Here is a 16,747-nt window from a genome sequence, read left to right as displayed (position 1 = left end):
TTTATTTTTTGAGCAGTGTAGTTAAAACCTCTCCACAAGGCTATGTGACTGGGAAATTCATGGGTACACTCAATATGGCTGTATTGAGGAGTGCCATTCTAGGGATTCTATTTCTATGTTTTGCCTGCATGCTCATTGTAAAAGTACAGTATTAGTATGTAACAGGAGAGCCAACTTCAGTCTTTTCCAACACCGACTCCGCCCGACTGTCTCAGCAGGATCTTAAAGAAAATTCCAAAATGCATCACAAGCACCATACTGTGACACTTTCTGTATTTTGAAAGTTCTATATCTTGAAAACTTGATTGCTGACATCCAAAACATTTTGGGACTGCATCAACAGTGGACTAATGAAGCAAACACCAAAATTACATTTTTGAATGGTATTTTTCTTTAAAAATCAAATGCAGCTGTTTTTATCTCTATCAAAGCATTTCTCTGTAACAATTAAGTACCTTACTGTGATTGCTTTCAATTAAAATGGTCAACAATAAATCAAAATAGCTTCTTAGCAAAGAGCAATTTCCCAAGCAAGAATGTTGCTAGGACTTTTCTAGGAGTGGTCTTAAGTGGGGAGGAGAAAACTCGCTATTAATGGCATTGGTTTAGAACTCTTATTGGTCTATTAACTAATTTACCACCTGGTGATGTCACCAGGCAGGCCAAAACTCCATCCCACCAAAACAGGCTGAAGTCTCAGGTGGTCTTTTCAAACAGCTGTAACACTAAAAGGGCATTAACACAACTTCACAGTTTTATTCCAACGATTGTGGAAATACGACTTTGGCTATTTGCATTTAGAAATGCCCCCGAATAAGCATAATATGGTCAGAATCATCCCTTTAAAGCCTGTGGGGAATATACAACGCCATACCATGAAATAGCCTACAATGGTGCAAAAGAGACTGAAATACATAGCGGTGCTAGTGTCAGAAAGTACAACCAAAAGGTTCGCTCATGTGGTTTGACCAGTAAGAACAGCTACAAAAAGAGGACCAATAGGACAATTCAAGTTGCTTTAGCAATGGCAAAAGAGTAGGCAACAAACCAATAAGCCATCCATCCTCAACAGCTCCCTCTAGGTCTTGCAGAACTTTGCTGTTCTGCAGAATGAACGAGTCCTGCGTTCCACATGGCCACTTCCATCAACAGCTTTTTTTTGCACATCACATAACCTATCGCCTGCACACAAAGAGTGGAAGCCTTTTCTGTTCACATAGATTAACTAGTTTTGGGATGGTGATTTATAAAACTATAAATACAACATGCAAAATGCAAGCAGAAATAAAAACATGGTCATAATAAAATAACACATTTATCAGTAATAAGATCCTCAATCAGTTTTCTGAATTGCCCTAGAGGCACCAGAACAACACATTCATCAGTCATAATGTCCACAATCAGCTTTCTGAATTGCCCTAGAGCAGTTATTCCCAAACTGGGGTAACCCCGACAGCATTGCGCATACTCCCAGGGGTATGCGCAATGCCGTCGGGGTACACTAAATACAAATTGGTTTCACATTTAAATACATCTATTCTTTTTTTTTTATTCTTAAAAAAAAAAATCCTTCACTCTTTCAAACAATCCATTTATATTTTCCAACAGGGCTATAAGTGTGGGTGAGGTGTTTTTCTTGCCTGAGTAGCCTCGTGTCACTGCCAAAACTAAAATTGAATAATCTAGTGTTCAGCGAAATAACAACACAATGTCAAATACAAGTAGCCTAGTCAAATAATTAACATCCAATCACATTAACTGTTACTCTCGCGGGAATTCTAACGTAGCCAAACGTAGCTACTGCTCATGTTGGTATCTGTACTGATGGCACAAAAGCCATGACAGGGAGACATAGTGGAGTGGTAACGCACGCGTGTGCAAGCAGTTGCTCCCGACACCACTTGGGTACACTGCAGCATCCACCTAGAGGCTCTTGCTGCCAAGGGAATGCCTGACAGCTTGAAAGATGTTATGGACATTACAGTGAAAATGGTTAACTTTGTTAAAGCAAGGCCGCTGAACTCTCATGTATTTTCTAAATTATGCAATGACATAGGCAGCAACCATGCAATGCTTTTACAACATGCAGAAGTGCGTTGGTTATCAAGTATTGACACTTATTTTTTTTTACATTGAGAGAAGAGCTTAAAGTTTACTGACCATAGTTTTCACTTGTCTGGCAGCTTGCATGATGACAAGTTTCTCACATGACTGGCCTCTTGGGTGATGTTTTTTCTCACCTGAATGATCTGAATCTAGGATTACAGGGATTCTTCGCAACTATATTCAATGTAATGACAAAATTAAGGCTATGATTAAGAAGTTGGAGCTCTTTTCTGTCTGCATTAACAAGGACAACACACAGGTCTTTCCATCGAGAGTTAGCCATCCCGAGACTGGGTGTGGTAACTAATATGTCTACAGTTTAGTAAAGATGCAGAGACCCACCTGTTTTGAGCCACAACATTTTTCAATTTGTTGGGGTTGCCTGTGTTGCATGTTATTAATACTGGTCACATATCAGTTTAAAAACAATGTATAAAAAATAAAAATCTTTAATAAAAAATCTTTGAGTTGCTGAAAAGAGCCTGTTGCAAAAAAAAATCTGAGGGTGGATTGCACTTGGATCTGCAAATGAATGACACATTTTAGCCGTTTTAAGATAGGTGTTAAATCCTCACAATAATCCTGTAAGAGTGGTTTTAGGAAAAGACATGACAAACCAATATGTACTTTCTGCCTGGGCCACTCAAGGACATTCAGAGACTTGTCCAGAAGCCACTCCTGACTTGTCTTGGCTGCTTGGCTGTGTGCTTAGGGTTGTTGTCCTGTTGGAAGGTGAACTTTCGTCCCAGTCTGAGGTCCTGATCGCCCTGGAGCAGGTTTTCATCAGGGTTCTCTCTGTACTTTGCTTCGTTCATCTTTCTCTCGATCCTGACTAGTCTCCCAGTCCCTGCCGCTGAAAATCATCCTCACAGCATGATGCTTCCACCACCATGCTTCACCGTAGGGATGGTGCCAAGTTTCCTTCAGACGTGACGCTTGGCATTCAGGCTAAAGAGTTCAATCTTGGTTTAATCAGAACAGAGAATCTTGTTTCTCATGGTCTGAGAGTCTTTTAGGTGCTTTTTGGCAAACCCCAAGTGGGCTGTCATGTGCCTTTTACTGAGGGGGAGCTTCCAACTGGCCATTCTACTATAAAGGCCCGATTAGTGGAGTGCTCCAGAGATGGTTGTCCTTTTGGAAGGTTCTCCCAGAGGAACTCTGGAGCTCTATCAGAGTGACCATCAGGTTCTTGGTCACCTCCCTGACCAAGACGCCTCTCCCCCTCTTGCTCAGTTTGCCCTGGCAGCCAGCTTTGGGAAGAGTCTTGGTGGTTCCAAACTTCTTCCATTTAAGAATGATGGAGGTCACTGTGTTCTTGGGGACCTTCATTGCTGCAGAAATGTTTTGGTACCCTTCCCCAGATCTGTGCCTCGTCACAATCCTTTCTATGAGCTCTATGGACAATTCTGCCGACCATATGGCTTGGTTTTTGCTCTGACATGCACTGTCAACTGTGGGACCTTATGTAGATGGTTGTGTGCCTTATAAAATCATGTCCAATCAATTGAATTTACCACAGGTGTACTCCAATCAAGTTGTAGAAACACCTCGAGGATGATGAATGGAAACAGGATGCACCTGAGCGCAACTTCGAGTCTCATAGCAAAGGGTCGGAATGCGTATGTAAATATGGTATGTTTTCTATTTTGAATAAATTAGCAAAATTGTCTCAAAACCTGTTTTCGCTTTGTCATTATGAGATTTTGTGTGTAGATTGATGAGACATTTTTTATTTAATAATAAGGCTGTAATGTAACAAAATGTAGAAAAAGTCAAGGGGTAAGAATACTTTCCGAATGCACTGTATGTGATGTGCAAAAGACGCTGCTGAATGTGGTGGCCAGGTGGAACAACTCCTTCATTCTGCAGAACAGCAATGTTGGCCTTTACGCCTACAGGAGGGAGCTGTTGAGGATAGTGGCTTATTGGTGATTGTTGCCTACTCATTTGACATAGGTTATATTTGCCATTGCTGAAGCAACTTTAATTGTCCTAATGATGCTCTCTGTGAAGCTATATTTTTTTATTTGTACTGGTCAAGCGACAACTGAGCGAGCCAAATAAAAACGTTCAGGTTGTACTCCATCTCTGACACTAGCACCTCTATTCCAGTCTCGTAAAAGTTTTTTTCTTAGCTTTTATTGGTTGCGCCGTTGTAATTCATGGTACAGCGTTGAAGATTCCCCAAGAGCTTTAAAGGGATGGTTTTGACCATATGAGCACTGAGGCTGAGTACAATTGGTATTTATCAATGGTTATCGCCTACCAGTGTGTGTATGACACACTTTTCTATGCTTACACCATTCTAAATTCCATTCGTAAGTACTATTTTAGAATAGTTTCTATGCAATATTGATAAATGAGGCCCCTGTGATTTTCACACGACAGAGTCTAGGGTTTACCGATAACGGTGCGACAAAGGAGAATGGCAAGAATCGTGCAAGCTAACAGGCAGTCCACAAACAGGAAAATGACGGCACAGTACAACAGTGGTGTGCAGAACGACATCTTAGAATGAACAACTTGATTGTCCTTGTCATGGATGGGCCAACCAGACAGGGTTCCACTCCTATCAGCTAAAAAGAAGAATAAGCGGCTCCAGTGAGCATGCGATCACCAACACTGGCAAATTGAGGAGGGGGAAAACATCCCCTGGTCAGACGACTCCCGGTTCCTGTTGCGTCATGCTGAATGCTGTCAGGATTTGGAGTAAGCATCATGAGTCCATGGCCCCATCCTGCCTGATGTCAACAGCACAGGCTGGTGGGGGTGGTTTAATGGTGTGTAGAATGTTTTCCTGGCACACATTAGGTACCTTGATACCAATTGAGCAACCTTTCCATGCCTTGTGCCTAGTTAAATAAAGGTTCAATCAAAAAATAAAATGCCCTGAAGAATTCAGGCTGTTCTGGAGCAAAAGGTGGGAGGGGGTCGACCCAGTACTAGATGGGTGTACATAATAAACTGGCCACTGAATTTATATAAAACACAGGAAAATCTAGTTTTTGACTTATCTGGGTCTTTAAGGCAACAAGTTATTTTCATTATATCAGATCCTCAGCGAGACAGGTGACATGGTCGTGGCTGAGAGATGGAAATAGGACGGAAGGCATTGACAGTCCCCATAGACACTACCTGTGGGTGTGTGTTAGCTGTGCGTGTAGTCATATCAGCTCTCTGTTTGTCGATGAGTGCCAAAGGCATCTTAAATCAACAGAGACACGGGCATGATAAATAAGATTCCATTTTTTTTTTATCTAGGAGAAACTCACACAAAGAAAAATGAACATGACTTGCTTGTCCACATAGTTTTTTTTATTGACAAATATATCAAAATCATTACTAGGTCAAAGTAGTTTCCCTAAAATGTCAGTCTTATTGTGACCACAGATAGCAATGCACTTTTGTCACTGTATATTATCATATTGACACAGATTGCCATATCTAGAGACAATTGTGTTTTTTTCCACACCCTTCTGCCACTGTCACTTAAACCTGGAGTCAAAAGGGAAACACAGCACTTCAACCACCTCTAAAAAAAAGCCTCTAAAGTCACAGAAAACACAGTCAGACAATTATCAGTTTCCAGTGGAGGTTAGACCACAAACTTCAGTGACTTATTGTAAATCTGGAATGCGTTAAGTAGGCACACAATGTATCAGTAACCGCAAGGTGGTACTACCTGAACTCATCACTCCGCCTGCCGTTTATGCTCGTTTTGTTTAAAAAAAAATGTTCTCCTCCTCCCTACTTCATCATGACCCTGGACTCCATGCAGTATACTCTAGAGAAACCAAAAAGTTAACACTGTTGCTGGACATCCTAGTGCCACTCCCATATAGACTTTCGGCGGGGAGGAGTCAGTCGTCTGCATCCCAAATGGCACTCTATTCTCTTTATATTGCACTTTTGTCCAGGGCCCGCAATGGGAAACCCATGGGTCTCTGGTCAAAAGTAGTGTACTACATATTGAATAGTATGTAGTAGTGCACACCACATAGGGAATAGTATGAAAGTGTTTGCACTCACTACTGTAAGTCGCTCTGGATAAGAGTGTCTGCTAAATTACTAAAAATGTCTCCATGACTCGTGTCACAGCGGAGGCCCAAGCCAATTAACAAGCACCCTAGAGATTGAACCTGCTCAACGCCATTGCCCTCACAGGGAACGAGGCTGACTGGGGCTGGAGGCATTAAAACAGATATTGTACAGAGATAGACCCACACACAGCACACCAATGTTAGCAGCTAGCTAATCATGAATCCCTATTAAATATGTGGTACATTAAGGCATTACTTAAATCGTATATCCATGAATGTAGAGGCCTTAGCAGGGGAATGAGTCTGACCTGGGCTGGAGGAGTACAAATAGATAACACCCACACACAGCTAGATAGCAGTGATGATTGGCTATCTACTAAACATGCAGTATTTATTCACCCTCTCTGGTCAAGAGAAGACCAAAGATTGAGGCCTTTTCACAATGGAATGAGTATGGGGCTATAGGCATGGAGGCAGCATACAGATACACCCACATCACACTAATGCCAGCAGCAAGCAAATCCTGACTCACTACAAAACATGTGGTATATCAATGTATTAATTCCTCATTTGGTGAAGACATGTCATCTTATATCCATGACTGTAGAGCCCTCACAGGGGACTGACAACTTGGGCCGGAGGAATCACACAGACACAGATAACACCCACAAAGACACAGCACACATCTAGCTATGTAATACATAGCTAATGTTAGCTAATACAAGAGTATTACTTCACCATTTGGCCAACTAAAGTAATCTCATGTCCATGAATGAAGAGATTAGGGAAAATGGCATGACAGGAGGGGTTGTAAAAGGGATTTCAATGTGATTTGAGTGTGCGAGCGAACTGTAAAAACTAAAGTAACTAAATTGTCTCGTGAAATGCAGATTTCAATTTTTGACAGTTCAGATTACAACTTTTAAACATCTCCAAACATTTCAATAGTGCTCAGTTGCATGTGCTTTAGACCATTTCACTGACAAATAGTGGTTGTCCATAGTTCTAATATAGGCTTTTCTTACTGTGCACAAATAGAGGCAACTGAATCTAAAATATCAAGGAATAGATTTACTATCATTATAACCCTATTTGTCATAACACATTATCCTGAGACTACATGGAGACTCAAATGAAGCATTACCCTAATGCTCTCCTTAACACCGTTCCCAGCATTAGAAAGACTCTTGTTATTCTTGGAGATGGTTAATTGTTCAAAGAATGTCTCCACTGCAATGGTGTCTGACATCTTGATTGTATGAGGGAGGCTACCGTGAAGCTGTGTCGGAAAGTCTTACAGGAAAATCTGTTGCCAAAGCACAGTCACTTCGTCAGTCTTTCCCAATGTGCTAGATGGCCTCCATACCCTCCCGAGTCCCTAGCGGTGCCCTAAGTAAGAGTGAAAAATAGCGGGCATACATCCTCATATCACTATTTCACACGGAGGCGTGGGCCGCACAAACTCCACCCGTCACCGCTACTAACAACGCAATGCTAGCTAGCTAATGAAGACTGTTGTGCTGCAGGTCTTTGGAAGAGAGTGATGATCCACATTTAAAACATGTCAAAACCCTGCAAGAGTTTCAAGGGAGTCCGAGACATTCTTTGTGACCCTATAAAAGACACGGGTCGATCTGAGAGACTGTCAGTACAGTAATAAGGTGGGCCAGCCAGCAAAGAAAGAGAACACAAGAGGCCTTCAATTCCTTTTGGTGGAACTGGAACTATACTCAAGAAACAAAATCTGATTCTAGAACACACTTTGTAACACACTGAGAAGCAAACATGAGAGGAGATTCCTATTCCCAGAAATCCCAGTCACTGCAGGTGAGCGGCTCTCGTAGCAGTACGCGGGTCCAGAGCCCCTCTCCCTCCCGGTGTCGCGGTTCCTCGTACAACAACCGTGGACGGTCCGGGCACCAGGGCGGCAATTTGTCATCCGCCGTGGAAATCGGCACAGAGATACACCAGCAGCATGCCAACGAGAAGGAGGAGATGCAGGAGCTGAACGTGAGGTTCGCCGGCTACATCGAGAAGGTTCAGGCCCTTGAACAGAGGAACGCCCAGCTGACTGCAGAGCTCGCCGCCCTACAGGGCCGCTTCAAGGAGGCCCCACCGGCATCGGAGAAGAGTATGAACTCAAGTTCAAGGAGATGAGGGAGCTGATTGAAGCTTTGACCAATGAGAAGGCAGCTGCTGATATCGAGAGGGGATACATTGAGGAGGAGGTGGAGGTGTGGAGGCTGAAACTGGAAGAGGAGCTGTCACTGAAAGGTATGGTACCAGTCCCACACTGATCACTGGCTGGCGAGATCTACCGATCTCGATCGTCTTCCATATTGACATTATTGTATGATGATATAAACGCAGGATTTCTAGCTATAATTTTATTCCTTGAATAATCAAAATGCCAAATTTGATGACACAATGTTTCTAGACATACCATTGGTTGATTGAGATTGCTTGTACTCGTAGGGGTGTATGATCAGCCAAAGTTTTGTCTACATACACCAAGTGAACCTGATCGCAATACTATAATAACATTGCTGTAATGTTTTAAAACATCTACTCACCTCCCCCATTTATCCATCTCCAGAGGAGGCAGAGATGATCCTGAGGGAGTTCCGTCAAGATGTAGACAATGCCACCCTGCAGAAGGCGGAGCTTGAAAAGCGCGTCGAACAGCTGGTGGCCGAGATCGAGTTCCTCAAGAAGCTTCACGACGAGGAAGTCGCCGACCTCATGAAGCAGATCGAGGACTCCAAGGTGACTGCGGAAATTGACGGTGACCGTCCAGACCTGGCCGCATATCTGCGCAACATGCGTGCCGAGATCGAGGCTGTGGCGGCCAAAAACGTACAGGAAGCAGAGAAGTGGTACAAGGGCAAGTTCGAAAACCTCAAAGAGGTTGCCGGCAAGAAAGAAGAGCAGATGAAGTCGATTAAAGAAGAGATCACCACTTTCCACAACCAGGTGACAGACCTCCAGAACCAGATTGATGGGCTGAGGGCACGCAACATGGCCCTGGAGCAGCAGCTGGAGGACATGGAGATGGCCCACATGGATAAGGTTGGAGGCCTGGAGGGCATCATTGCCCAGCTGGAAAACCAACTCTGCGAGACCAAGCTGGAGATGGGCAAGTACCTGGCTGACTACCAGGAGCTGCTGCATATCAAGCTGAAGCTGGATGCTGAGATAGCCGTCTACAGGAAGCTGCTGGAGGGAGAAGAGAGCAGACTGGGGATCTCGATAGGGAAAGAGCCAGAAGTTTAAGGTGGGTTGATCACCGATGGATGGGTAACTGTAGTGTCCTCAAAGTCTAAGTGGTGCTTTGATGTAGAGAATGAGTTACAGTGAAAGTTGTGTGACTGACTGGATGGCTTTATGGCTCATTGTGATGCTAAGGCTTAAAGGAAAATGTGTTGACATCAGAAAATGATTTGAATATTTACTTGCAACACTAAAGCACTGTTCACACTTTCAATACTGCATAACTGAAACATTTATTATATTTGTAGGTGTCCAAATATCATTCGAGACAGAGAACTTCAAATAAAAAAAAGGTACCCACCTTATTTATAATTTCCATAGTCACTTTCAATTGTGCTGTGTATCACTCAGGCTACATACACTGTTTACCACTCAGGCTATGTACCCTGATTCAATCCTCCATATGAAACCTACTTCTCCATGTAGGAGCGGTCAGAGAGAGGACCACCTCAGTGTGGAGACCCACACAGCTGCCAGAATGTCTGCCTGAGCACCCTACTGTATCTCCCACCCGTCAGCCCACCCAGACTTAATTGCCTGTCAACTTCTCCCTCCACTACCCCAGATCTTCCCGTCCAAACCTTTCAACAGTCCACACTCAGACCCTCAGCACCCTACCTTCTCCCCAAGTCCTACCCACCACAGCTTCGGCTCCCCTGACCAGCCCTCGTCATCGGTCGCTCCCATTCCTGCCTGACCCTGTCAACCTCTCTCGGACATTGGAGCACCCTTCTCATGCCCTGCTACTGTATGGTTAACTCCTCAAACAAAAACATTCCCTTTATTTTAATTTAAACCTTGTGACTCACCCATTTTATGTAAGATAACTAAAGCTGTTTACATAAATGTATACCCACTACTACATAATAAATAAAGCTTAACTTGAGTGCATACAACTGCTGTGTTTTGTTTCTGGTAATCATTTTTAATCTCCTAATAGTTTCCGTCTAAAATTGATGTCTGAGTTTGTCAGAGATATAAGAGCTCCCAACCACTTTGTATTAGAATAACCAAAACCTGACTAGAAATTGTTACTGCACACTCTGAAATGTGGGGAAACACAAACCTTTCCACTCACACGAAATGAAAACATAAATATCAAGATGTTTATTACTTTGAACAAATGCATATATTTTAATGTACATGGTAAGATTACAAGTCAACCAGGATGATGTCAGAACAGGAATTACAAGATTGTTAGAATACTGTTACTGCATCAACTGCTTGTTTTATGCAACAGAATAGTTTTTTTTAAAGAACACCCATCTGTGTTTGGACTGAAAGTGGGCCTCAGGGAGATTTAACACGGACAGAATATTTACATGGCCTTTGGGTGATAAGCCTAACAAGACCGTATTCCATAGCATGAGTTAATGTTTCTGTACTGGGTACCAAGGGGAGAAGGCCCCAGGGCCAGAACCTGTTCTCAACATAATGAGAAGTTTTTACAGCCGATACTGTTTGCGGAGAATTATTAGTATCCTTCATATGAATCCGAACCTTGTGACCCATTCCATACATCTGCTGTTTTTCATGAGGATGGACTTTGCTATAAAACGCTGTGGCTCAAATCCGCTTGTTGGGCTCTCAACGAATTACCAACGGGGGGGCTCGTTGACAAGCTCCATTACTGCAGGAAATAAATAATAACGTTGACATTTAAGTCTCTCCTTTTTATTACAATAATTCCACAACAAGTCTCAGACTAGACATAACATAGTGAACATATATCCAGGAAACTCAATTTATTTTTGAAATGTTACGTTTGGTATGGTTGCACATAAGACAGAAGGTTACTTGAAGCAAAAACTAAAGTAGGGTGGTTGGTTGGGTGGGTGTATAACGCAAACATCTAGCTCCCCAAAGGTTGCATGTTTGAATCTAACCACAGACAACTTCAGCATTTTGGCAACTTTCAACTACTTTGCATGTTAGCTAACCCTTCCCCTTAACCTTACTCCTAACCTTAACTCCAAGCCTAGCAAACGTTAGCCACAACAAATTGGAATTTGTAACAAGTTTTGTAAATTAACATATTGTACATTTTGCAAATTTGAAACATTGTACATTTAGAAAATGACATTGTACAAATATGTTATACAAATATAACATATGAAATGGATGATATCCACAAATTAATACAAATCGTGCACGTTGTTCTCAGCAATTTTATTTTGCAATGTTTAAAACAAAAGTATAATAGAAAATACTACAAAGTTTGTAACTGACAATACAAAGCCATTTTGAATAGGTCAGTGTCTGCTGTTCTTCCTTCTCTTCAGAGCCTTCCACTCCCCCTCCTGGGTGGCCAGACTGCCAAACAGCTCCTTCACCTTCCTCTTCCTCTCCGCATCCCTACACACAGGGGCAAGAAAAAAACCATCAGGTCATCTGCACATGAAAAAAGTCCATATATTTTCAAGTATTTAAAAAAATAAAAGGATAAGTAGGGGATGAAAGGTGAAGGGCACAGAAGAGAAAGTGGCCAAGGCGGGGCTTAAATACCCATCACCAAGGGGTATGTAGTCAGGAGTTGGCAGCGCTACCACTAGACCAGACTCTGGCATGTGTTATAGTGATAAGTGTACGTAATGTCATACAGACCTGCCCATGACCTCGTTGAGTTTCTCTCGGGCCAGGAAGCGGTGTCTTTACGGATCTCTCTCAGAGCTCCCTTGAACTCTTTCTTATACTTGTGGTTCAACCTTTCCTTCTCCCTCTCCTCCTTTGTGTTCCCTCGCTTTTTCCCATAGTCCAGCCTGGAATTGAGAAGTTTACAAAATGGAAGGTGAAACTAAAGGGGAACATAGTTCTTTTGTACTCCCAATTTTCATAGGCATTTGTTATACATAAATTAATTTAGTCTCACACAATCTTTCTACAATATTTGATGTAAGCCAAATGGGTGCATGTGACACTACAAGAGAATTACAATCCATCGCTGGCAGGAAGCCTAGTGGTTAAAGCATTGGGCCAGTACCCGAAAGGTAGCTGGATCAAATCCCAGAGTTGACAAGGTGAAAATCTGTCATTTGGCCCCTGAACAAGGCAGTTACACCCACTGTTCCCTGGTAGGCCATCGTTGTAAATAAGAATTTGTACCTTAACTAACTTGCCTAGTTAAATAAAGGTTCAATAAAAAATTACATCTTCAGCGGGGTAATGCTACGCAAATAACTGAATTAAGACGAGTCTCACTCTACAATCTTGGATTGAAGATGACATTACACGGAATACAATCACTTTTGTCTTCCTTTTTCTCCACACAAATAACTGAATTTAGAGATCTCACTCACACTTCCACAATCTTTGGTGTGAACAGTTTGAGGGGAATGGGTTTCTTCTTCTGAAACACCAGGAGAGGACGTGATGTCAGTGAACCGGATATGGTCGCAAGGATTTCCCCATGAAGGTCCTGGGACAAGAAGATAAAAAAAAAAGTGCTCAATATTAGAAAACCTAAAGCATACAATTAACATCAATACTGAACCAGATGGATGAAAGGAAAATATTGAAAGGAAAACAGTTACCACACACACTGAATCAGCTCAAAGCAAATTTAAAATCAAATGTAATTTATAAAGCCATTTTTACACCCAACTGTGACAATGTGCTTTATAGTTACCCGGCCTAGAAGACTCATTTCAATAAGTAAAAAGTAAAAATGTCAATAGTAAAAAACGCTCCTATACAAAAACACCATGTGATAGACAACTTGCAAGTAAACAAATCCTACATCAATTGCAACTAGTGGTGAAATACTGAGTATTTCTGTGAGGGTGAGCAGCTGAACTGTGACAATGCTCCATTGTAATAAGCATCTTGCTAGCCTGTGTGAAGGTAAATGTATATACTGCTTTACCACTATTCCCATTCCAAGATGGATAAAACAAGGACTCACTATAGTGAGGGGTAGTCCAAGTTCGGGGTCAATTCCATTTACAGTCAGTAAACTGAAATTCAAATTCTCCTTATAGAAATGAACCATGACACAGACCATGGGCAGGGTAGTTTACTTTCTAAATGTACCCTGTTATAGTAACTATTTAACAGTTCAAAATGGCTAAATCAGTTAAGTAACTTTTAGGTTAGCCAAACTCAGTAAGGTAAGTAAGGTCTTCCATCCTATCATCTCTTCCCTCTGCTCAAACCTTCTCCAACCTATCTCCTGATTCTGCCTCCTCAACCCTCCTCTCCTCCCTTTCTGCATCCTTTGACTCTCTATGTCCCCTATCTTCCAGGCCGGCTCGGTCCTCCCCTCCCGCTCCGTGGCTCGACGACTCATTGCGAGCTCACAGAACAGGGCTCCGGGCAGCCGAGCGGAAATGGAGGAAAACTCGCCTCCCTGCGGACCTGGCATCCTTTCGCTCCCTCCTCTCTACATTTTCCTCCTCTGTCTCTGCTGCTAAAGCCACTTTCTACCACTCTAAATTCCAAGCATCTGCCTCTAACCCTAGGAAGCTCTTTGCCACCTTCTCCTCCCTCCTGAATCCCCCCTCCTCCCTCTCTGCAGATGACTTCGTCAACCATTTTGAAAAGAAGGTCGACGACATCCGATCCTCGTTTGCTAAGTCAAACGACACCGCTGGTTCTGCTCACACTGCCCTACCCTGTGCTCTGACCTCTTTCTCCCCTCTCTCTCCAGATGAAATCTCGCGTCTTGTGACGGCCGGCCGCCCAACAACCTGCCCGCTCGACCCTATCCCCTCCTCTCTTCTCCAGACCATTTCCGGAGACCTTCTCCCTTACCTCACCTCGCTCATCAACTCATCCCTGACTGCTGGCTACGTCCCTTCCATCTTCAAGAAAGCGAGAGTTGCACCCCTTCTGAAAAAACCTACACTCGATCCCTCCGATGTCAACAACTACAGACCAGTATCCCTTCTTTCTTTTCTCTCCAAAACTCTTGAACGTGCCGTCCTTGGCCAGCTCTCCCGCTATCTCTCTCAGAATGACCTTCTTGATCCAAATCAGTTAGGTTTCAAGACTAGTCATTCAACTGAGACTGCTCTTCTCTGTATCACGGAGGCGCTCCGCACTGCTAAAGCTAACTCTCGCTCCTCTGCTCTCACCCTTCTAGACCTATCGGCTGCCTTCGATACTGTGAACCATCAGATCCTCCTCTCCACCCTCTCCGAGTTGGGCATCTCCGGCGCGGCCCACGCTTGGTTGCGTCCCTACCTGACAGGTCGCTCCTACCAGGTGGCGTGGCGAGAATCTGTCTCCTCACCACGCGCTCTCACCACTGGTGTCCCCCAGGGCTCTGTTCTAGGCCCTCTCCTATTCTCACTATACACCAAGTCACTTGGCTCTGTCATAACCTCACATGGTCTCTCCTATCATTGCTATGCAGACGACACACAATTAATCTTCTCCTTTCCCCTTCTGATGACCAGGTGGCGAATCGCATCTCTGCATGTCTGGCAGACATATCAGTGTGGATGACGGATCACCACCTCAAGCTGAACCTCGGCAAGACGGAGCTGCTCTTCCTCCCGGGAAGGACTGCCCGTTCCATGATCTCGCCATCACGGTTGACAACTCCATTGTGTCCTCCTCCCAGAGCGCTAAGAACCGTGGCGTGATCCTGGACAACACCCTGTCGTTCTCAAGTAACATCAAGGCGGTGGCCCGTTCCTGTAGGTTCATGCTCTACAACATCCGCAGAGTACGACCCTGCCTCACACAGGAAGCGGCGCAGGTCCTAATCCAGGCACTTGTCATCTCCCGTCTGGATTACTGCAACTCGCTGTTGGCTGGGCTCCCCTGCCTGTGCCATTAAACCCCTACAACTCATCCAGAACGCCGCAGCCCGTCTGGTGTTCAACCTTCCCAAGTTCTCTCACGCCACCCCACTCCTCCGCTCTCTCCACTGGCTTCCAGTTGAAGCTCGCATCCGCTACAAGACCATGGTGCTTGCCTACGGAGCTGTGAGGGAACGGCACCTCAGTACCTCCAGGCTCTGATCAGGCCCTACACCCAAACAAGGGCACTGCGTTCATCCACCTCTGGTCTGCTCGCCTCCCTACCACTGAGGAAGTACAGTTCCCGCTCAGCCCAGTCAAACTGTTCGCTGCTCTGGCTCCCCAATGGTGGAACAAACCCCTCACGACGCCAGGACAGCGGAGTCAATCACCACCTTCCGGAGACACCTGAAACCCCACCTCTTTAAGGAATACCTAGGATAGGATGAAGTAATCCTTCTCACCCCCCTTAAAAGATTTAGATGCACTATTGTAGTGGCTGTTCCACTGGATGTCATAAGGTGAATGCACCAATTTGTAAGTCGCTCTGGATAAGAGCGTCTGCTAAATGACTTAAATGTAAATGGTAATCTGATTACTTTGATAATTTTAGATTACTTTACCCTTGAGGCATTAGAACAGAGGTCATTTTGCCCTGGGGCCGCATTCTGTCTTCGAGGCCCGGAGGACCGCACTGGAAATTGGTTAGATTTATATATACAGTACCAGTCAAGGGTTTCTCTTTATTTCTACATTGTAGAATAATAGTGAAGACATCAAAACTATGATATAACACATATGGAATCGTGTAGTAACCAAAAGTGTTTTAAGTGCATTTAAATTAACAGGTGTTCCTAAAAAGTCCATTTGTGAAATTTCTGTCCTTCTTAATACGTTTGAGCCAATCAGCTGGGTTGTGACAAGGTATGGTTGGGTATACAGAAGATATATCAAATAGGGCTAAGACCAAGTCCATATTATGGCAAGAACAGCTCAATTAAGAAAAAAAGAGAAACGACAGTCCATTACTTGAAGACATGAGGGTCAGTCAATGCGGAACATTAAGAACTTTGAAAGTTCCTTCAAATACACCATGAAGCGCTATGACGAAACTGGCTCTCATGAGGACCGCCACAGGAAAGGAAGACCCAGAGTTACATCTGCTGCAGATGATAAGTTCATTAGATCTAACTGCACCTCAGATTGCAGCCCAAATAAAAGCTTCAGAGTTCAAGTAACAAACACACCTCAACATCAACTGTTCAGAAGAGACCTTCATGGTTGCAAAGAAACCACAACTAAAGGACACCAATAATACGAAGAGACTTGCTTGGGCCAAGAAACACGAGCAATGGACATTAGACCGGTGGAAATCTGTCATTTGGTCTGATGAGTCCAAATTTGAGATTATCCCGATATACAATATTTTCCTTGCCAAAAAAACGATACCGGTAACAGATAGTAAAACTTTTAGCGTCCGTTTAAGCATTCTAGTACAGTTAAAAAGTTCACACACACAGCGGTCTAAGGCACTGCATCTCAGTGCAAGAGGTGTCAATACAGTCCCTGGTTCGAATCAAGGCTGTA

General features: G+C 43.6%; 2 pseudogenes; one reads left to right on the top strand and one right to left on the bottom strand.

The window, feature by feature from the left end:
- Positions 1–7,790: 7,790 nt before the first annotated feature.
- LOC127920597 (vimentin-like) lies at positions 7,791–9,708 on the top strand (annotated as a pseudogene).
- A 1,858-nt stretch (positions 9,709–11,566) lies between these two features.
- Positions 11,567–12,875, bottom strand: LOC127920596 (nucleolar protein 14-like; annotated as a pseudogene).
- Between the last annotated feature and the right edge of the window lie 3,872 nt (positions 12,876–16,747).

This window comes from Oncorhynchus keta, unplaced genomic scaffold (genome assembly GCF_023373465.1).
Source record: "Oncorhynchus keta strain PuntledgeMale-10-30-2019 unplaced genomic scaffold, Oket_V2 Un_contig_19_pilon_pilon, whole genome shotgun sequence".
Classification (NCBI taxonomy): domain Eukaryota; kingdom Metazoa; phylum Chordata; class Actinopteri; order Salmoniformes; family Salmonidae; genus Oncorhynchus; species Oncorhynchus keta.
Note: the sequence above shows the minus strand (reverse complement) of the source record. Positions and strands in the feature narration are given on the sequence as shown.